Source organism: Antechinus flavipes, chromosome 1 (assembly GCF_016432865.1).
Source record: "Antechinus flavipes isolate AdamAnt ecotype Samford, QLD, Australia chromosome 1, AdamAnt_v2, whole genome shotgun sequence".
NCBI classification, from domain to species: domain Eukaryota; kingdom Metazoa; phylum Chordata; class Mammalia; order Dasyuromorphia; family Dasyuridae; genus Antechinus; species Antechinus flavipes.
The window spans coordinates 251,486,117-251,494,789 of record NC_067398.1 but is presented as its reverse complement, the minus strand read 5'-3'; positions in this window follow the sequence as shown (position 1 = coordinate 251,494,789).

Sequence of the window (8,673 nt, the reverse complement as noted above, 5' to 3'; positions counted from 1 at the left end):
CCTATGAACATTTGGGGTAGATTCTCTAACTTTGCACATCTCACATTCTTCTGGGTTAATTCAATTCTGCTCTGCTCATAAAGCACAACACCTTCTCTGATAAGGGCATACCATTCTGAGTGATCCTGAGGCAGTCTCCCATGTCATACAATCATTTCTGGGATTCTTAAGAGAAACCTTGAGAGTGTCCTTGTATGGCTTTTTCTGATGACCTTATGAGCACTTGCTCTGTATAAGTTTTCCATAAGATAGTCTTTTTGGCAGTCATACATTTGACATTCAAACAATGTGGCCAGCCCAATAGAGTTGTGCTCTTTACAGTAGAGTTGGAATGCTTGGCAGTTTAGTTAGAGAAAGGACTTCAGTGTTTGATATCTTATCCTGCCAACTGACCTTCATAATCTTCTTAAGATAATTCAAATGGGAGCAATTCGGTTTCCTGGTCTGGTGATAGTATACTGTCGAGGATACACAAGCTTACAAAAATGAAATCAGCACAGCCATATATGGAACCATTGGCTTTAACTAATGGAGAAGTTTTGAATGCTGTGGATAAGTTCACTTACCTTGGCAATATACTTTCCAGAAATGTACACATTGATAAAGATGTGGATACATTCATTGTCAGAGTTAGCTCAGTGTTTGGGAAACTCCAACAGGAAAGTGTGAGAGAGGAGAGATATTTGACTGACTATCCAACTAAAGGTTTACAGAGCCCTTGTGCTGACCTCATTGTTGAATGCCTGTGAAATATGTCCTACTAAAAGAACTATGGAATGTGGAGTGATTAGAGAGTGATAAGAGTCTTTAATTTGTTCTTTTTCTAGCTTTTTTACTTGTAGTCCAATTCATTGATCTTTTCTTTCTCTATTTTATGCAAGTAAGCATCTAGAGATATAAAATTTCTTTTTATAACCACTTTGGCTATGTCCCACAAATTTTGGTATGTTGTTTCATTATTGTCATTCTCTTGGATGAAATTATTGATTGTATCTATAATTTGCTGTTTCATCTAGTCATTGTTTAGGATTAGATTATTTAATTTCCAATTAACTTTTGATCTATTTTCTCCTGGTTTTCTATTGTATGTGATTTTTATTGCATTATGAGCTAAAATACATTTACTATTTCTGCTTTTCTGCATTTGATTTTGAGGTTTTTATGCCCTGAACACATGGTCAATTTTTGTTTAATTTCCATGAACCATGGAGAAAAAAGTAAACTCCTTTCTGTCTCCATTTAATTTTCTCCAAAGATCTATCATATTTAACTTTTCTAACATTGTGTTTACCTCCTTAACTTCTTTCTTATTTAGTTTGTGTTTCAATTTATCTATTTCTGAGAGAGCAAGGTTGAGATATCCTCACTAGTATCGCTTTGCTGTCTATTTCTTCTTGCAGCTCTCTTAACTTCTCCTCTAAGAATTTCGATGTTATACCACTTGGTGCATATATGCTTAGTATTGATATTGCTTCATTATCTATGGTACCCTTTAGTAAGATATAGTTTCCTTACTTATTTCTTTTAATTAGATCTATTTTTGCTTTTACTTGCTCTGTGATCAGGATTGCCACCCCTGTTTTTTTTTTCCCTCACCTGAAGCATAATATATTCTGCTCCAGCCCTTTACCTTCACTATGTATGTATTACTATGCTTTAAATGTGTTTCTTGTAAACAACATATTGTAGGATTCTGGCTTTCAATCCAGTATATGCTATGCACTTCCATCTTATGGGGGAGTTTATCCCATTCACATTCATAGTTAAAATAACAAATTCTATATTTCCTGCCATCTTATTTATCCTAGGTTATACTTTTCTCTTTCTTATCCCCCCCTCTTCCCCAGTATTTTGCTTTTGATGACCATCTCCTTCAAGAGTTCTCACTCTTTAGAGTCCCTCCCCCTTTTTTACACCTTTCCCCTAATTCTTCTGTTTTCCCTTCTATTAGTCTTTTCCTTTCTTTTCCCTCTTTCCCTCCTACTTCCCTATAAGGGGAGACAAGGTTGTTTTTTTTTTTTTTATGATATCAAATATGTCTGATATTCTCTCTTAGAGCCAAAACTGATGAGAGTAAGATTCACACAATGCTCATCCCTCTCCCTTTTTTCCCTCAATTATAATAGGTTTTCTTTGCCTCTTTGTGGGATATAATTTCTCTTATTTTACTTCCTTTTTCCTCTTCTTCCAGTATTATTGCCTTTCTACCTCATTTCTTTTTCATATTATCATAATAAAATCAAATCATACTTGCATTCTCTAAGTATACCCATAACAGAAATATAGTTTTCAAGAGTTCTTTCCTTTATATCTTTTTATGTTTCTCTTGAATTCTGTGTTTGGAGATCAAATTTTTGTTCAGTTCTGGTCTTTTCATTAAAAATATATGAAATTCACTTATATCATTGAATGTTCATCTTCTTCCCTGAAATAATGCTCATTTTAGCCTGATAGTTTCTTCTTGCCTATAATCCCAGTTCCTTTGCTTTTCAGATTATCAGATTCCAGGCTCTTTGATTCTTTAAAGTGGAAGCTGTTAGTCCTGGGTAATCCTAATTGTGGCTCTTCAGTATTTAAATTGTTTCTTTCTGGCTGCTTGCAATATATTTTCCTTGGTACTATAGTTCTGAAGTTTAGTCATGATATTCCTTGGGGATTTAATTCTTTCAGGAGGTCATCGGTGGATTCTTTTCATGGCTATTTTACCTTCTGATTCTAAAAAATGTCAGGGCGGTTTTCTTCTATGATTTCCTGTAAGATAATGTCTAGGTTCTTTCTTTCAATCATGGCTTTCAGGAAGGCCAATAACTCTTAAATTGTCTCTCCTAGATCTGTTTTCCAGGTCAGTTGTTTTTCCTAGGAGATATTTCTTATTTTCTTCTTCTATTTTTTCATTTTTTGTTTTGTTTGACTGATTCTTGAAGTCTTATTGAGTCATTCACTTCCATTTGTTCAATTCTAATTTTTAGTGTATTTTCTTCATTTACCTTTTTTCAGTTCTTTTTGCAATTGGCCAATTAAATTTTTCTGTTCATTGCATTCTTTTTCCATTTTTTCCATTCCTTCTTGCAATGACCTCATTTCATTTCTCCATTTTTCTTCTCTTTTTTAAGATCCTTTATGTGGTCTTCAAAGAAAGCCTTGTGAAATGGGGACCAGCACATATCTGTCTTTGGGGCTTCTCCTGGAGTAGCTTTGCCTTTAGGAACCTCAGGATTTGAGGTCTGTTCTCTCTCTCCATTAAAAACTGCCTATGGTGAGAGTTCTTTTTTGTTTCTTATTCATTTTTTTAAAGACTTGAGGTCTGCTCAATGCAAAAGGAGCAACAGCTGTTTTAATTTGCCCTGGGACAGTTCTGCTGATTGATTTCCAGTGCTGGGTAATGGGAGTAGGTCCCTCATTCTTCCAGGGTTCAGTGGTTTAGAATTTGTCTTTTACCAAAGGCAGATCTGCCAAACCACCTGCTTGCAACTAGAACAGAATAGCCTATCAGGGGTCCTCAAACTTTTTAAATAGGGGGCCAGTTCACTGTCCCTCAGACTATTGGAGGGCTGGATTATAGTAAAAACAAAAACTTTGTTTTGTGGGCCTTTAAATAAACTTCATAGCCCTGGGTGAGGGGGATAATCGTCCTCAGCTGCCGCATCTGGCCCGCGGGCATAGTTTGAGGACCCCTGGAAGAGGTGCACAGAAGATTCCCAAGTGCGTGGAAGCTGCAATGATCTGACTCCCAGCTCCAGCTCCTTGCCCAGTCTCCCTGTGCTGTGGTCTGGGCTCTGTAGACTGTTCCCTTGTCCATTTGAAACAGATCTGTTCTGAAGTTCTTTGAAGGTATCGTCTTCCAGAAATGTGTTGTACTCCAAATATTTGTGGATTCTTTGATTTCATAACCAGTTTAGAGGCTTACTCTGCTGTTGGTTTGAGAGAAGGTCAGAGGAGGTCACAGAGTGTCGAGTCTGCTTTCCTCCATCTTGGGCCCATTCCCCCCTCCCCAAATACTTGTTGACTAGTTGAAATGGAACAGGTGAACCAGCACCTCTCTTTTGGCATAAATAGAAGCTTCTTGGGTTGACCCTCCACAGCCTCTGAGCTTGCTTGGAGAGTGGAGTCTGGATCTAACTATGTATGAGTGGACACATCAACCTACTTACTCAGAATGGTAGCAGGGGCTGCAAAGTTTATAGTCAGTAAATGGGCTTATCTGGGTGACTGCCTAGTAGGTATCCAGATCTGAGTTTTTAAATCAGTAAACTTGCCCACATATTTTTTAAAGTGAAAATTTGTGGGGTTTTTTCAAATAAAAACAATTGTAAAAACAATTTTTAACATCTATTAAAAAAATTTGTGTTCCAAATTTTCTCCCTCTCACCTTTCCTTCCTCCAAGGCCAGAAATATATAGATTATATATGTACAGTCATGCAAAAAATTAGTAGCTAAGTCATTCTCAGTTGATTATCCTTAGTGTTGCTGTTCCTGTGTACAATGTTCTGGTTCTACTCACCAGTTCACTTTACATCAGTTCATACAGGTCTTTTCAGATCTTTTCTGAAACCACCTTGTATATTATTCCATCACAATCATATACAACGACTTGCTCAGCCTTTCCTCAATAGATGCTTGCCTACAGATTTTAATGTCTATGAACAATAGCTGAGAGTGAGTTCAACTTATTGAAAAAAAAAAAAAGTAATGGCCACTGGACCTGATCTCAACTGAGTTGCTGAGTGATCTGAAGATGCTTAAGATTCTGATGGTAATAATGGCCCCTTGCCTTCAAGGATGATACCTCCAAACTTCAAATGGAGCTTTAATGAATTTCTTTTTCTAATCTATATAGTTTTATTCTGCAGAAGTACAGGGCAGTGACCTATGATGTCAACATCGGATATGCTAGTCTCTTGGCTAATGTTTCTGAGGATCTGAGTATATATCAAGATAGGAACTGATTTTTCTGATTATTATATGTACCTTCTAACTCTGGGATGTACTAGAAAGCCTTGGGATGCTTCAGTGAGTTAGGGAGAGGCACCATTAATGGGGAATTTAAAGATAAGGCAGTAGGAGAACACTTCAGAGCCAATAAACCATTGCAGATCCTTTTTGGAAATAGGATGCTCCCCAGTGCAAGGCATCCACTTTGCATATATCCCCTAAAATTCTGGTAGCCAGTTAAGTATCCCCAGAAATCTCACCTTCTCTTTCTCAAATTTCATCTCTCTACTTTGGCAAATAGCTGGTGCTGACATGGGTACTGGAAGATGAGTAAGAGCAGTCTGGTGTGCTTGGCAGGATCCCAAGCACAAAAGAAACTGTCATTGAGGATATCCTCTCCTAATGGAATACATCACCCCCTGGTGGAGTAAATATTAAAATACCAAATATTTGGACCCCTGAAAGACAGCAAGGTTACTATACAAAAATCCAAAAAAATACTCTGGTATTCATTTAACCAGTAAAAGGTATAGAAAGCCATCTTTCATTCATCTCCTCTTCCCATTTGGACCACGTTTATTGTTCCTTCAGAGTTCAATTTGATGAATATCCACCAGCGGTGCTAAGAAAAGATATAAGTCCCAAATAATGGTGGCATTCAAGGCTCTTTAGTTGTGACAATCAATAATAAATAGGTATTTATCAATCACCTACTATATGCTAGGCATTATGCTAAGTGCTGGAGACACAAAGAAAACCTGAAATGGCTCCTGCCCTCAAGGAGTTTATAGTCTATCAGGTAAATAATTCGTGTACTCATATCAGGGAATACAATGTAAAAAAATAAAGGCAATGCAATTTGGGGGAGGAAGGTGCTAACAACTGGGGAAATCATGTAAAACTTCAGGTAGAATTTGTACTTGAGCTGAACTTTGAAGGACACTTCTAAGAGAGAGGTGAGATAGCATTTTAGGCACTGGGGACATCCAATGCAAAGATTTAGGGAATTAATAGGGCCATAAGATCATAGAGTTAGAGTTAGAAAAGACCTTAGACTTAAATAATTTAGCCAGATTATTTTATACATGTTGAACCTGAGGCCCAGGGAAGTGAAATGATTTGGCTCAGGTCAAACAGAGATGGAAGATTGGATATACAGATAGTAAGGTCGATCTGATCATAACAGTACATGAAGGAGAATAATGTATAAAGGCTTTAAAAGCATGCTGGCACCAGGTTGCAAAGGGCTTTAAATAACAAGTAGGGGGGTATTTTATTTTATTTAAAATTTTAACAATAACTTTTTAGTTTCAAAATACATGCGAAGATAGTTTTCAACATTCACTCTTGCAAAACCTTGTGTTCCAAATTTTTCTAAGGGAGTTTGTATTTGATCCTAGAGGTAAAAAGCTTCTGGAGTTTATTGGGTGGTAGCCTGATTTGGGCTACAGGAAAAACACTTGGGCAGATGTTTGGAGACTGAATTAGAAAAGAGAGGAGAACCTGGAGAAAGGAAAATGTGGTAGAAACCCAAAGAGAAGAAAAGTGGGTAGTAACTAGTGTTAAAGGCTGCAAATATTAAGAGATTATTAATAAATTTGAAGAGAACAATTTCAGTTTAAGACAGTTTAGTTTGGAAGGCAGAATGCAAAGCTGAGAAGTGAAAGTGGAGTCAATAATGAGAATGGACAGCTTTTTTTCCCCCTAGGAATTTGGTTTTGAAAGAGAGGGTCATAGCTTGAAAAGAGGCTGAGTTTTTTGTTCTTTTGTTTTGTTTATAAGATGTGTACTGATGGGCAACACGAAGGGAACTACCGAATGGGAGCTGAGTGTCTAAATTCTAATTAACAAGTCATGGAATCTCTTGGGCCTGAGTTCTCTAAACTGCAAAATTTGTGTCTTTGAGATCTTTTTCAGCTTGTTTGGACTGTTTAATATAGCAGCAGGTACATAGAGAGCATGAAATAAATGATCATTGATTAGCCCAGAAATGAGTTGATAAAATTTGTATCATGACTATTATTCACAATACCAAGGGACTTTTGGCCATTAATATAGTGGTTTGAGAGACTGGAGTTAAAATCTTGCCTCTTATACTGGTATCATCACAAGTAAGTTACTGAATTTTTTCTGAGACTATATTTTCATTTGTAAAATGGAATAGGAAATGACAAACCATTCCAATATCTTTGCCGAAAGAACCCCAAATTGGGTCATGAAGAGTTGGACATGATTGAAATAAATGAACAAGAAAATGGGACCACACATTCCACACAAAGTTGTTGTGAGCATCAAATGTGATTATGAAAAAAACTGTACATACTTCATAGTACCACATATAAATATTTGCTATATGATTATGATTATTAACTAGAAGATCAAAAATAGGTTATAGAATAAGGGTATAAAGAGTGACTGATTAAGCAATATGTGTGCGTCAAGGAGGGGCATTGCCCCTTATACACGTAAGTGTGCCATCCAAGCAAGATGTTGGGTGGAAGAGACGGAGAATACAGTCTTTACACTAAAACCTCTGTGTCATAATTAACAGGAGAATGACAAGGAGTTTGCTGGGGGGAAACAGTGCTACAGAGTTGATGGTAGAATAGAGCTTTACATAAATTTACTGGGCAAAATTGGAAAACTAGGTTCAATTGTATCAGGGAGGTGGTGCTGGATCAGGGATAGAATAAATTCAGTGTCAAAAAGGTTCACTGAGACAAAAGGGAATTACATTTTCAAGAGTAGCCTTTTGTGATAGAAGAAACCTGCTATGTGCTTTTTCTTTGGGGCTCTCCAGGACAAGAAAGAAAACATTTTGATCAATCCTCAATAACAATCCTTCTAGATTTGGCAAGATTACACATCCTATAGAGTCCATCTGAAAAACAAGTCAGGACCAGTTACCAACCACCAACCTGAGCATTACAGTGGGAGTCGAAGCAACAGAGAAAGCAAATTCACTGCATTTGGGCCCATTCCAGTGGAGTTCATATTTGCTATGAAGTTTAAATTTGGGAGTAGGAAGAAGAAAGCAGACAGAGATAAAGGGAGACAGGAGGGAGGGACAAAAGGCAGAGAGATATATGTAGAGACAGAGACATATTTCATATATGTACATATATAATATTATATGTATATATATGGAGAGAGAAAGAGATGGAGAGAAAAAGATTTTATATATACATGTTGCCTGTCCTTCATTCTCAAAGAAGACCATGACATCAAGGAGGTGATTCCATAACATGCGAATGAAGTGGATCTGAGGGAGGGAGGGCTGGGCAAGATCACCTGCCTCACTTTCTCCTCCAAGTCATCTGAGTCCAGTGGGCAGACATAGATCAGGATGACTAGAGATGGCCCTGGATGCAGTGGGATACCTGGGTCTTTTTAAGTAAAGGTTTTTAACAGGTCTCAGCAAGAGATAAAGAAGAGAGGGATACAAATACAAAGACAAAGTCAGTAACAGAGACAGAGATACAAAGAGACACATACACATAGAGACAGGAAGAGACAGCAATACAGAGTGATGGAGACAGAGGGAAAATATCCAGAAGCTTCAGGCTGATGTTCTCATGTGACAAGAATGTCTGTGGGTAATTGTGCTCTGTCCAAGCTGAGCCAATTCATACGCTCAGATCTTGCAATTGCTCACTAGGAAAACTGTGTTTATAAGCACTCAGACTGCACTTTGCCCTTGCTGGGTATTATTTCCAGCTCCAATTGTCTGTGACAGCTTA